This window comes from Microcaecilia unicolor, chromosome 11 (genome assembly GCF_901765095.1).
Source record: "Microcaecilia unicolor chromosome 11, aMicUni1.1, whole genome shotgun sequence".
Classification (NCBI taxonomy): Eukaryota; Metazoa; Chordata; class Amphibia; order Gymnophiona; family Siphonopidae; genus Microcaecilia; species Microcaecilia unicolor.
This window is the reverse complement of record NC_044041.1, coordinates 89,379,930-89,394,258: the sequence shown is the minus strand read 5'-3', so window position 1 is coordinate 89,394,258 and position 14,329 is coordinate 89,379,930. Positions and strand designations below refer to the sequence as shown.

Genomic DNA, 14,329 nt, shown 5'->3' with positions numbered 1-14,329 from the left:
AGCAAGGCTCGGCGTTTCAGTGAGCTGTTATGTCCAAAGATCTGCTGTAACACCAGACAGCGAAGGGTGTTAAACTGGTGTCTGTATTCCTCACAATGTAGTGCTAAAGGGGAGGTGCTCTTAACTTTATCACCCATCTTCATGCAGTGTATATGATTATATCCCATAATAGGATACTTAACTAGTTGTTTTAGGATACAAATCTGGGCTGAGTATTCTAAGGTTTTACTATCTCCTACCTCCTCTACCCCCTCTCCCTTTTAATATTACCTATCCACACATCCCCATTACTCCGCTAAGCTTAGCCTGTTTTTCTCTGAATTATACTTTGTAATTCTACTACTATGTAAGCTGCACTGAACCTGCTATGAGTGGGAAAGTGCGGGGTACAAATGTAACAACTAAATAAAACAGTTTTAATCGCACTTTTATGTTCCAGAAGTCTGACAAAAAGTGTCCTCATAGTTTGACCGACATAAATTTTATTGCATGGACAAATGATGCAATAAATTACGAACTCCAATTTGCATATGGTATTGATCTTCAATTCATAAGTTTCTTTAGTTAATGGATGTGTGAAAGTAGTAGTTTCAATCATTAAATTACACATCACACAGGCATTTGTCCATGCAATAAAATTTATGTCGGTCAAACTACGAGGACATTTTTTGTGGAACATAAAAGTGCAATTAAAACTGTTAAGAGCACCTCCCCTTTATCACTACATTGTGAGGAATACAGACACCAGTTTAACACCCTTCGCTGTCTGGTATTACAGCAGATCTTTGGACATAACAGCTCACTGAAACGCAGAGCCTTACTTCGCAAAGAACAGAAGTGGATCTTTAAACTGAAAGCTTCTGTACCTAACGGGTTAAATTCTAAGATCAAATGGGTCCATTTTCTATAGTCAGGATGTTTTTTTAAGTGACTCCTTTTCTAAGACAGATGGTAACGTGAGTAGGAGGGATTTAGAGCATGACTGATCATGTCAAAAGTCCTTTAATAAAGTCGCCATTTTCCAGGAACGACATCTCATTTGTGACCACCTGCAAGATTGAGCGGAGGTAGGCACACTGTTGTAGATAAGAAAATGACAATATTCTGGTTCTTAATACGATGTTATATTTGATTTTCAGAATACTTGGTCTGTGATCCTGAAGCAGAAGCAATTCGAAATGCTGGCCTGTCGTTGATCACAGTCAACGATTACAGAAAGGCATTGAGACCAAGATTACCAAGCTAAGTTTGAAAGCTTTTGTCACAATTTACTTGTATAAAATACTTTTACAAGTTCCACTTTGGAGGTTTTTTAGCCGATGATGAGGAAGTCCAACTCCGACTAAACTACATGTTGTAGTAAAACAGGAGTTTGCTCGAGGCTTTTTCCTCCTAAAACATACATGTGTGCTATATTCATTTAGAACCCTATTTTTGATTGGATTTATTGATTTAACTGGTACAGAGGTTCATTCCCAAATTCGATTTGTGAGAACTGCTCTGCTTTAACATATACTGATATATGGAAAAATTATGTTCTTACCTGATAATTTTCTTTCCTTTAATCATACCAGACCAGTCCAGACTAATGGGTTATGTCCATCTACCAGCGGAAGAAGACAGAGAAAATAGTTCCAAGTAAACCTCCCCTTAAAGGTATTGTGCAGCCTGGCATGTTCAGTATTTCGAATAGCCAAGCAATGGTGCTCTGAAGTCTAGAAGAAAACACAGTTAATACCAAACAGGCAAACTCTTGGAGCCAATATGCAGAACCTCACTGTTCATGCTTGGCCAAAGGCAACTGCAATCTCCCCTCACAGTAAAGTAAGCGGGAGGGAATGGTCCATACTGAGCTTGCTCAAGCACATAGAGATCTACCCCTGAATCCGGGGAAAGAACTCTGTGATACCAAGTAATAGGAGTCATACAATGAGCTGGCACAACAACAAGTGGCAGGAGACTGAATAGAGAAGATGAAGTAGGCAGTGCTGTAGGACATCCCACTGTAATGAAGCGTCATGGAACAGCCACAGATACTTAAAGGAAACACTCTGACAGACTTTAGCCAGGGAGGGCACCTGGACTGGTCTGGTATGATTAAAGGAAAAAAAATAATCAGGTAAGAACATAATTTTCCCTTCCTTGTCATCTATACCAGACCAGTCCAGACTAATGGGATGTAGCAAAGCAGTTTCCCAAGGGGGGGGGGGGGGGGGGGGGGGGTGGTGGTAGAAAAGAAGAATGCAGAAGGTTGAAAAATCATCAAAGCTACACACACAGCAAAAAACTGATCAGCAGAAAAGGATTCGAATATCCGAACCACCAGGCTACCAAAATGGGACAGTTAGACACTAGAAAAGGAACTGAAGCCATAGGACATAAAACAAATGTCCTGAGCAAAAGAAAAATTACATACCCCTGTCCCGAGAGTAGTAAAAGAAGCAGCAAAAGATACTCATACTAAAGGACCCCCCCCCCCCCCCCTTGAAAGGAAGGCAACAGTCGTATCCGAGCAACAAGGAGAAGAACTCTCTCTCCTAGACCAGGATCCACATCTCCAAACCCTGGCAGGACAAAGACTAACTCCCAAACCTGCCGGTCCGCTTTGAGTGCAAGATGGTTGGATGAAGCGACCCTAACAAGTACTAGGAGTATGCAACCCCAAACAGTGCGCCACACTTCATAGAAGGAAGCAAGGCCCAGGAAACACCCAGACCCACGCCTAGTGACAGAATCAAACTCCACAGAACAAGAAGAGACTCCAGAGTCGAGAGAACCAACTAACTGGAGCACTAGTCTCTCCAGAACCATGAAGAAAAAGGGCAGCAGCATACCAGGGTACAACCATAGAAACCGTACTCCTCAACCAGCTCGCTCTGGACTTAGGGATGAAAGAACAGAGCCAAGAGAACAAAAGGAGACAAAAAAGAGTCGAGAGCCACACTGTGGAGAAAAGACCCCCAAGGTGCCAAGAGGCCACAAAAGGAGCAGAGACTAATTCAAACTCCAGCAACGGAGAAGCTTCTCGCCAGCCACCAAGAGGCTACGGCAAGAAAAGGTGCCACAGGAATGGTAGCTAACAGGAGACAAGACAGCCTTGTCTAGCAGTCTAAACTGCGGTATGCCACAGCTGCTGAGAAGTTACTGTATCCAACCCACAGAAAAAAGCTGGGGTTGACCGACAAGGTGAAATAGTGCCCAACAGGCAAAGGAGAAAATATGCTCCACAGTCAGAGACTGAACTGTGCTCAAGGGACAGAAAAGAAGCTGCGCTCATCAGGCAGAGTAGGATCCATGCTCAACGAGAACAAACAGATTTGCACTCAAAGAACACAAACTGAGCCACACACCACGGGCAGAGAAAGAGTTGCACACCTCTGGCAAAGATAGAAATGCACTGAACAAGCAGAGTAACAGAGGATGAGCAGTGCCCCACTGAAAGAGCTGGATGTTAGAGCTACCTGCAGAACTGAAACTGCGGTTGCGATGGAACTGTGTATATAACGCAGACAAGGAGCTGCGCTCCTGACGCCGGCAAGGAGCAGCGCTCCACACGCTAACAAGGAGCTATGCTTCCTACGCAGACATGAAGCTGTGTAGCACCTGCAGTCACAGAGCTGTGCTCTACTTCACCCAATTTGAAGAGAAGAGTTGTGCTAAACATACAGAGATGGAGCTACACTCAACAGGTGGTGGAGCTGCGCTCTGCACGCAGACAGGGAGTTGCGTTCCATACATAAAGAGAGAGCTGCATGCCACACACAGACAAGGAGCTGCGTTCCACAGGCAGACACAGAGCTGTGTTCTACACGCAGACACAGGACTGTGCCCCACGCTCAGACCTACAGAGAAAGAGCTACACAACATGTGAGAATGGAGCTGCGTTCAACATGCAGAGATGAAAGGTTGCAGAATAAGCAGTGAAGGAACTTCAATCAACATGCCATGATAGAGCTGTCCTTAACATACAGCGATGGAGCTAAAGCCAACCGGGAACTGTGGAACTGTGCTCAGAATGCAGCGATGGAGCCATGCCCAACATACGGTGGAACTACATGGAATAATGGAGCCACGCTCAACATTCAGCGACAGAGCTGCGCTCAACAAGCAAAATGCATAGATGGAGTCCCAGGGAACAGCCAGAGAAGAAGGTGCTGCCAGAAGGCCAACAGGAAAGGAGCACAACTTGTGGAAATGTAGACCTGGCGCTGCACTCCCCTGGCCCAGAGGGACTAAAACTACAAGAAGAAAAAGCTCCGTGCCCCAAGAGACACTCTCAGCCCTCAAGTGGTTTCTGAGCCACAATGACCGCCCTTCCTAGGCAACCGATATGGAGCAGCAGTCAATGTAGAGAAAGAACTCCCTCAGACCTCAGACCATAGGGAGCAAAATGCAGCTGTAAGGCAGTGAGGAAGAAACAACTCTTGCCAGGCCAGGAACAAAAAAGGAAGCTGGCCACTAACACCAAAATGAGGCAAAACCAGCTAAGGGAGAGTCAAACTCTAGACCTAGAACAGATTCACTTCCCTGCAGAAAGGTAGAGAAAAGCGCACAGCTAAGAGGCGATAACCCAGATGCACAGCAATAGATCTGCTAAGCAGGAAAGGACTGCGTCCCTTAAAGAAAAAGGAAGGAATGCCAAATGTGCCAGGAGAGAGGCGCCTGAAACTAGAAAAGGCAAAAATCCATCTGTGACAGGCTAAAAGTCCCGCCCAAAAGCAAGGGAAGCAAGGAAGAGCTGTGGCAAACTAGTCCTAAAAAGGCACATTCCCGTAAAGAGACACTGAACTAAGTCCAAGCAAAAGACTGGCAAGAATGGCGCTCCCGAGGGTACTCAGAAGAGGGATTTGAGATAGCAGTTGCACACCAAGGGCAACTCGGACCCCTACCAGAAGGAAAGTACCCTGCAGACAAACCAGAGCAGACAGGAGGGATCCACGGGGCCGAGAGAACCTTCCTACGGAAGGGAGGAAAAAACTGCTGCAAAAACAAGTATCAAATAGCAGGGGCGTCTCAAGCAAGATGCCAGAAGCAGCAGAGACCAGACGGTCTGAAAAAGAACTGACCAACAGCCGCATAAGGCTGACAGGAATGAAAAAATAGCCCTGGACTAAAAAGACAGCCTGCAGCCAAACGTAGCCAGCGAAAGACTTCCCCCACTTTGGAAATGGCAGACTAAGACCTCCGAACCGCAAAGGTACAAGTTCCAGCAACGGGTCCGCCCTCTGAACCAGCCGCCATCTAGGACCGTAAAGAGGAAAAAAACAACTGAGTTTCGTGATCCAGACACGAGCCTTGTCCCACAAAAAAAAAAAAAAATCAAAGCAACTGGTACCAGCTCAGAAAGGTCTAAGATCAGAATCAGATGCTGGCCAGCGAAATTCACAGAAACTTCGCAGGCAGCCCCCTAGAATATATTGCCAAAGGCGGAAAAATAAATCAGGTAGCAGGCAAGAGAAAGAAGGAAAAACAAAGTTTCTTTTTTTTTTTTTTTTAAACAACCTTCTTCACTAGTGACAGAAATTAATAAAGGTTTACCTCAGAAGCAGAAAAGGAGGGAAAAAACAGTTTCCTTTTTTTTTTTTAATAAACCACCTTCTTCACTAGTGACAGGAATAAAGGCTTACCTCAGAGGCAGAAATTCATATATACCTACCACCACAGACGAGAAGAACCCCACAGGGGAGACAAATTACTCCATGCCACAATCATCACCCTGTTAGAAAGACAGCTAGGGGAGGTAGGAGAGGGGAGGGAACCAGGGTCACTGGATATCACCCTAGCTGGCAGATGAGGAACTCAGGACCACTGAGTATCATCTAAAACTAGCCCCAACATGGCTACCAGCATACCCCTGGCTCCACTGTCACCAGAAGAATCTGGGACAGGAGCTACCAGCCAGCAATCCAGAGCAGCTGCACGATCCTTCCACCATCCGCTAGGAGACAGAGAAAATACTGAACAATCCAGGCTGCACGATACCCTTAAGGGGCGGTTTACTTGGAACTATTTTCTCTGTCTCCTTCAGCTGGTAAATGGACATAACCCATTAGTCTGGACTGGTCTGGTGTAGATGACAAGGAAGTATAGATAACAAAAAAAGAGTCTATATATAAAGTTTAGAGATTTTGCCCCGAGATCCCAGTGTTAAAGACTGCAGAAGAGTGCTTAAGTACTTGTCACTAACTCTCCAATATTCAGCCCACAGTGGTCACCATCCCCACCCCCCCCACCCCCACCCCCAAAAAAAAAAAAAATAAAAAGCCAGCAATGGTTGATATTTTATCTGGACTCTGGCACTGAATATTTAGGTATAAATTGGCCAGCAATATTCAGAGTGGTACCTGGACAGGTAATCAGGATAAAGTTAGGATAGGTTTTTTTTCTACCCTCTCTAGGTATTTACCCAGTTTGAAGATGAGGAGTGTGGTTAAGGTGCATTGTAGTTATAAAGCATGTTATCTGTCCCTTAACCAGTATCAATGTAAGCTACCATTTGCCACATAGCAATGAAAAGTGAAAGATACATACCTGTAACAGGTATTCTCCGAGGACAGCAGGCTGATTGTTCTCACTGATGGGTGACATCCAACGGCAGCCCCAGGATCGGAAGATCTTCCTAGCAACAAAGTTTGCTAGCCCTCGCGCTTATGCGTGCACCGCGCATGCGCGACCGTCTTCCCGCCCAAACGCAAGCGTGCTCCTCAGTCAAGTAAAAAGCAAAGACAAGGGAAGACAACTCCAAAGGGGAGGTGGGCGGGTTTGTGAGAACAATCAGCCTGCTGTCCTCGGAGAATACCTGCTACAGGCATGTATCTTTCGCTTTCTCCGAGGACAAGTAGGCTGCTTGTTCTCACTGATGGGGTATCCCTAGCCCCCAGGCTCACTCAAAACAACAAACATTGGTCAATTTGGCCTCGCAACGGCGAGGACATAACTGAGATTGACCTAAAAACAGAAACAACTAACAGAGTGCAGCTTGGAACAGAATAAAAATGGGCCTAGGAGGTGGAGTTGGATTCTAAACCCCAGATTCTGCAGCACCGACTGCCCGAACCAACTGTCACATCGGGTATCTGCTGAAGGCAGTAATGAGATGTGAATGTGTGGACAGATGACCACATCGCAGCCTTGCAAATCTCTTCAATAGTGGCTGACTTCAAGTGGGCCACTGACGCTGCCATGGCTCTAACACTACGAGCTGTGACATGACCCTCAAGAGTCAGCCTAGCTTGAGCATAAGTGAAGGAAATGCAATCTGCTAGCCCAGGGGTAGGCAACTCCGGTCCTCGAGAGTCGCAGGCAGGTCAGGTTTTCAGGATACCCACAATGAATATGCAGGAGATAGATTTGCATACCAAGGAGGCAGTGCTTGCAAATCTATCTCCTGCATATTCATTGTGGATATCCTGAAAACCCGACCTGCCTGCGGCTCTCGAGGACTGGAATTGCCTACCTCTGCGCTAGCCAATTGGAGATGGTGCGTTTCCCGACAGACACTACTCTTCTGTTGGGATCAAAAGAAATAAACATTTGGGCGGACTGTCTAAATGGGCTTGTCCGCTCCAGATAGAAGGCCAATGCTCTTTTGCAGTCCAATGTGTGCAACTGACGTTCAGCAGGGCAGGTATGAGAATGGTTGGCAAGACAATTGACTGATTCAGATGGAACTCTGACACCACCTTTGGCAAGAACTTAGGATGCGTGCGGAGGACTACTCTGTTATGATGAAATTTAGTATAAGGAGCATGGGCTACACCAAGGCTTGAAGCTCACTGACTCTACGAGCTGAAGTGACTGCCACCAAGAAAATGACCTTCCAGGTCAAGTACTTCAGATGGCATAAATTCAGTGGCTCAAAAGGAGGTTTCATCAGCTGGGTGAGAACGACATTGAGATTCCATGACACTGTAGGAGGCTTGATAGGGGGCTTTGACAAGAGCAAACCTCTCATGAAGCGAACAACTAAAGGCTGTCCCGAGATAGGCTTACCTTCTACGCGATAATGAAAAGCACTAATTGCGCTAAGGTGAACTCTTACAGAGTTGGTCTTAAGACCAGACTCGGACAAGTGTAGAAGGTATTCAAGCAGGGTCTGTGAAGGACAAGAACGAGGATCTAGGGCCTTGCTGTCACATCAGACGGCAAACCTCTTCCATTTGAAAGAATAACACCTCTTCATGGAATCTTTTCTGGAAGAAAGCAAGACTCGGGAGACACCCTCAGAAAGACCCAAGGAGGCAAAGTCTACGCTCTCAAAATCCAGGCCGTGAGAGCCAGGGACTGAAGGTTGGGATGCAGAAGCGCCCCCTCGTTCTGAGTGATGAGGGTTGGAAAACACTCCAATCTCCACGGTTCTTCTGAGGGCAACTCCAGAAAAAGAGGGAACAAGATCTGATGTGGCCAAAAGGGAGCGATCAGAATCATGGTTCCACAATCCTGCTTGAGTTTCAGCAAAGTCTTCCCCACCAAGGATATGGGAGGATAAGCATAAAGGAGAAAGGCATGTAACGCTAGCCTGCCGTGGGCCTGAAGTCTGGAGCAGAACTGAGGGACCTTGTGATTGATTTGAGTGGCAAAAAGATCTACCAAGGGGGTGCCCCATGCTTGGAAGATCTTGCGTACGACTCTCGAGTTGAGAGACCACTCGTGAGGTTGCATTATCCTGCTCAACCTGTCGGCCAGACCGTTGTTTACAACTGCCAGATACGTGGCTTGGAGAAACATGCCGTGCTGGCGAGCCCAAAGCCACATCCTGATGGCTTCCTGACACAGGGGGCGAGATCCGGTGTCCCCCTGCTTGTTGATGTAGTACATAGCAACCTGATTGTCTGTCTGAATTTGAATAATTTGATAAGACAGCCGATCTCTGAAAGCCTTTAGCGCGTTCCAGACCGCTCGTAACTCCAGGAGATTGATCTGAAAACCTGCTTCCTGGAGGGACCAACAGCCTTGGGTGTGGAGCCCATCGACATGAGCTCCCCACCCCAGGAGGGACGCATCCGTAGTCAGCACTTTTTGCGGCTGAGGAATTTGAAAGGGGCGTCCCAAGGTCAAATTGGAGCGAATTGTCCAACAATGTAGGGATGTGAGAAAAACTGTGGACAGCTGGATCACGTCCTCTAGACTCCCCGCAGCTTGGTACCACTGGGAAGCTAGGGTCCATTGAGCTGATCTCATGTGAAGACGGGCCATGGGAGTCACATGAACTGTGGAGGCCATGTGGCCGAGCAATCTCAACATCTGCTGAGCTGTGATCTGCTGGGACGCTCGTACCCAAGAGACAGAAGATTGTCTGCCCTCACCTGGGGAGGGTAGGCATGAGCTGTCTGGGAGTCCAGCAGAGCTCCTATGAATTCTAGTCGTTGAACTGGAAGAAGGTGGGACTTTGGATAATTTATCACAAACCCTAGTAGCTCCAGGAGTCGAATAGTCATTTGCATGGACTGTAGAGCTCCTGCTTCCAAGGTGTTCTTCACCAGCCAATCGTCGAGATAACATAGTAACATAGTAGATGACGGCAGAAAAAGATCTGCACGGTCCATCCAGTCTGCCAACAAGATAACTCATATTTGCTGCTTTTTGTGTATACCCTACTTTGATTTGTACCTATGCTCTTCAGGGCACAGACCGTATAAGTCTGCCCAGCACTATCCCCGCCTCCCAACCACCAGCCCCACCTCCCAACCACCGGCTCTAGCACAGGCACAGACCGTATAAGTCTGCCCAGCACTATCCTCACCTCCCCAGTCCTGCCTCCCAACCCCGGCTCTGTCACAGACCGTACAAGTCTGTCCAGCACTATCCCCGCCTCCCAACCACCAGTCCCACTTCCCACCACCGGCTCTGGAACAGACCGTATAAGTCTGCCCAGCCCTATCCCCGCCTCCCAACCACCAGCCCCGCCTCCCGATCTTGACTAAGCTCCTGAGGATCCATTCCTTCGGCACAGGATTCCTTTATGCTTATCCCACGCATGTTTGAATTCCGTTACCGTTTTCATTTCCACCACTTCCCGCGGGAGGGCATTCCAAGCATCCACTACTCTCTCCGTGAAAAAATACTTTCTGACATTTTTCTTGAGTCTGCCCCCCTTCAATCTCATTTCATGTCCTCTCGTTCTACCACCTTCCCATCTCCGGAAAAGATTCGTTTGCGGATTAATACCTTTCAAATATTTGAACGTCTGTATCATATCACCCCTGTTTCTCCTTTCCTCCAGAGTATACATGTTTAGTTCAGCAAGTCTCTCCTCATATGTCTTGTAACGCAAATCCCATACCATTCTCGTAGCTTTTCTTTGCACCGCTTCAATTCTTTTTACATCCTTAACAAGATACGGCCTCCAAAACTGAACACAATACTCCAGGTGGGGCCTCACCAACGACTTATACAGGGGCATCAACACCCCCTTTCTTCTGCTGGTCACACCTCTCTTTATACAGCCTAACAACCTTCTAGCTACTGCCACCCCCTTGTCACACTGTTTCGTCGCCTTCAAATCCTCAGATACTATCACCCCAAGATCCCTCTCTCCGCCCGTACCTATCAGACTCTCCCCGCCTAACACATATGTCTCCCGTGGATTTCTACTTCCTAAGTGCATCACTTTGCATTTCTTCGCATTGAATTTTAATTGCCAAACCTTAGACCATTCTTCTAGCTTCCGTATGTCTTTTTTTCATGTTTTCCACTCCCTCCGGGGTGTCCACTCTGTTACAGATCTTAATATCATCCGCAAATAGGCAAACTTTACCTTCTAACCCTTCGGCAATGTCACTCACAAATATATTGAACAGAATCGGCCCCAGCACCGATCCTTGAGGCACTCCACTACTTACCTTTCGCTTCTCCGAGCGAATTCCATTCACCACCACCCTCTGGCGTCTGTCCGTCAACCAGTTCCTAATCCAGTTCACCACTTCGGGTCCTATCTTCAGCCCCTCCAGTTTATTTAAGAGCCTCCTGTGGGGAACCGTGTCAAAAGCTTTGCTGAAATCTAAGTAGATTACGTCCATAGCTCGTCTCTGATTCAATTCTCCTGTCACCCAATCAAAGAACTCAATGAGGTTCGTTTGGCACGATTTCCCTTTGGTAAATCCATGCTGTCTTGGATCTTGCAACTTATTGGCTTCCAGGAAATTTACTATCCTTTCCTTCAGCATCGCTTCCATTACTTTTCCAATAACTGAAGTGAGGCTTACCGGCCTGTAGTTTGCAGCTTCTTCCCTATCACCACTTTTGTGAAATGGGACCACATCCGCCGATTTCCAATCCCTCGGAACCTCTCCCGTCTCCAAGGATTTATTAAACAAACCTTTAAGAGGACCCGCCAGAACCTCTCTGAGCTCCCTCAATATCCTAGGGTGGATCCCATCCGGCCCCATAGCTTTGTTCACCTTTAGCTTTTCAAGTTGTTCATACACACTCTCTTCCGTGAACGGTGCTCTATCCACTTCAATCTCATTTGTACTTTTTGCAGTCCATCGCGGTCCTTCTCCAGGATTTTCTTCTGTGAAAACAGAAGTATCTATTTAGCAAATTTGCTTTTTCTTCATCATTATCCACATGCACTCCCAGTCGGCGTAGGGACGCCACCACTACTGCCAGGCATTTTGTAAACACTCTGGGCGCAGAGGCGAGATCAAAGGGTAGCACACAATACTGAAAATGCTGTGTTCCCAGACGGAATCGCAGATACTTCCTGTGAGCTGGAAGTATCGGAATGTGAGTGTAAGCATCCTTTAAGTCCAGAGAGCATAGCCAATCGTTTTTCTGAATCATGGGAAGAAGGGTGCCCAGGGAAAGCATCCTGAACTTTTCTCAGACCAGATATTTGTTCAGGGACCTTAGGTCTAGGATGGCACGCATCCCCCTGTTTTCTTTTCCACAAGGAAATACCTGGAATAGAATCCCAGACCTTCCTGCCCTGGTGGCACAGGCTCGACCGCATTGGCGCTGAGAAGGGCGGAGAGTTCCTCTGCTTGTGTTGGAAGCTGAAGAACTGAGCTCCCGGAGGGCAATTTGGAGGTTTTGAGATCACATTGAGGGAGTATCCTAGCCAGACTATTTGAAGAACCCACCGGTCAGAGGTTACAAGAGGCCACCTTTGGTGAAAAAACTTTAACCTCCCTCCTACTGGCAGATCGTCCGGCACGGACATGTTTATCTCGGCTATGCTCAACTGGAGCCAGTCAAAAGCCCGTCCCTTGCTTTTGCTGGGGAGCCACAGGGGCCTGTTGAGGAGCACGCTGTTGACGTGAACGAGCGCGCTGGCGGGTAGTTGGATTGTATACCTACGCTTATTATAAGCGTAGGGAGCATTCCTCCTTCCCCCATAAAAACGTCTACCTGGGTGGTCACGTGATGGACTGAGAGAGAGGAAGTCGCACTTGTCTTCTCTCCGGGGCTCCCCCTCCTACATTCCCTGAAAATCGAAGAAAAACCGAACGATAACTGCAAAAAATTTAAGCTTAACCAGCGCACATACATGGATATCTTTGTAACAAAAGAAACGAGGGCTACAGCGGCGAAATCGGCGAAAAAAACAGCTGAGAAACATCGAGGGATAGAAGAATCCAAGATGGCGCCTAGCCAGACCCCGGAGCAGCCTCCACAATTTCACCCACTACAACTTCAACAGATCACGGAAGCGGTGAGAGAGGCTATGAAGCCGGAACTAGCAAAGTTATCCGACCAAATAGCGGGAGTAGAATCGCTTTTGGGGGACACAACGAGGAGGACTGGGGAACTAGAACTACGGGTGTCAGAGCTGGAGGACTTAAGCACGGACAGAGGAACGCAGTTGCAAGATTTACAAAACCTGCTGCGAGCCCAGGCAAAACATTTAGATGACTTAGAAAATAGATCTCGCAGATCTAACCTGCGCCTAATTGGAATCCCTGAATCGATATCAGACCGAGCATTACCCATACAACTGGAGAGTTGGCTAAAATCTGAGTTTGCCCTATCGGACAGCAGTGGGCCTCTGTGTTTAGAGAGAGCACACCGTCTGGGCAGGAGAATCGAAGGGGGAAACAGACCGCGGGTAGTCATCATAAAAGTCCATAATTTTTTACACAAAGAAGAAATTTTGAGAGGCGCTAGATCCAAATGGGACTCCCTGACATTTGACGGATCAGCAGTAAAAATCTTTCAGGATTATTCAGCCGCCCTTCAGGAGCGCAGGAAAGCATTTGGACCTCTGTGCCGCCACTTAGCAACGAAAAACCAAAGATTCATGCTATTGTACCCAGCCCAACTTAAAGTATTGGAACAGGGGGGCTGGAAGATGTATCACTCTCCAGAAGAGGCTCAATCTCTCCTGCCGGACAACTCCAAACCCTCCCCGAGCCAAGATGGCTGAAAGGGGCATGCATGAGCAGTGGCAGGTTAAGCTGGTATTAAGGTGCAGGCCCGCTGTAGCGGTAATGCAGTGAGAGAAAACCTTGCATAAAGTTATAATATGGTTAAATGTTATGGAGTTAATATGGATCTGTATGTTTGCAGATATGTTGATTTGAAATATATTAATATAACTTTGTCTCAGCTAGGCTGAAAGATTGTAAAGAGGAAGGGGATGGGGGAGGGGGGCCCCCACCATTGGTTGACCGGAGCTCTCCTAGTAGAAGTTGCGAAGGGAGAGGTCAAGACGATAAAAGGGGGAGGAATAAAGGGTAGGGGGGGAAGTTTGGGAGGAGGGAGGGGGGAGGAGAAGGGGGAAAAGGGAATTAAAGAAAGAAGGGGATTGGATGTACGGGGAAAGTTCCAGAGATATTTGGGGTTAAAACGGGGAGGCTCGGGTGGAGCTGGGCACTGGAGTCTCCCAATTTATCAAAGCTGTTTGATAACACTAGGAATAACTTTACACTGGAAAAGGGGGTGCTCGAACTAGATTTATAACATGGAATGTAGGGGGCATCACTTCCCCAATTAAGAGGGCAAAGATTCTACAGGCCTTAAAGAGGCATCATGCAGATGTGGCTTGTATTCAGGAGACGAGACTATCTCAAGAGGAATTGCAAAAGCTGAAGAGAACCTGGGTGGGTGAGGTACACGGAGCAGCGGCCGAGGGAAGGAAAGGAGGGGTTGCAATCTTAATCCGAAAGGGGGTAGTGGCAAGAACTCATTTGGTGAGCAGCGACCCAGGGGGGAGATACGTGATAGTGCGTCTTTGGTTACAGCATGTGGAGTACTTAGTAATGGCGCTATATGGCCCAAATCTGTATGATAGATCTTTTTATGATCACCTTGTTCAGCTGTGCCTCCCACATGGGTCTCTGCCACTGCTAGTGATGGGTGATTTCAATTTAGTGGCTGACCCTGGTTT

The 14,329-nt window shown here is 47.3% G+C and overlaps 1 protein-coding gene across 1 annotated transcript in view; it reads right to left on the bottom strand.

The window, feature by feature from the left end:
* ELL (elongation factor for RNA polymerase II) overlaps positions 1–14,329 on the bottom strand; it is a 321,380-nt gene that overhangs the window by 110,164 nt on the left and 196,887 nt on the right. The gene's annotated exons all lie outside the window — the stretch shown is intronic.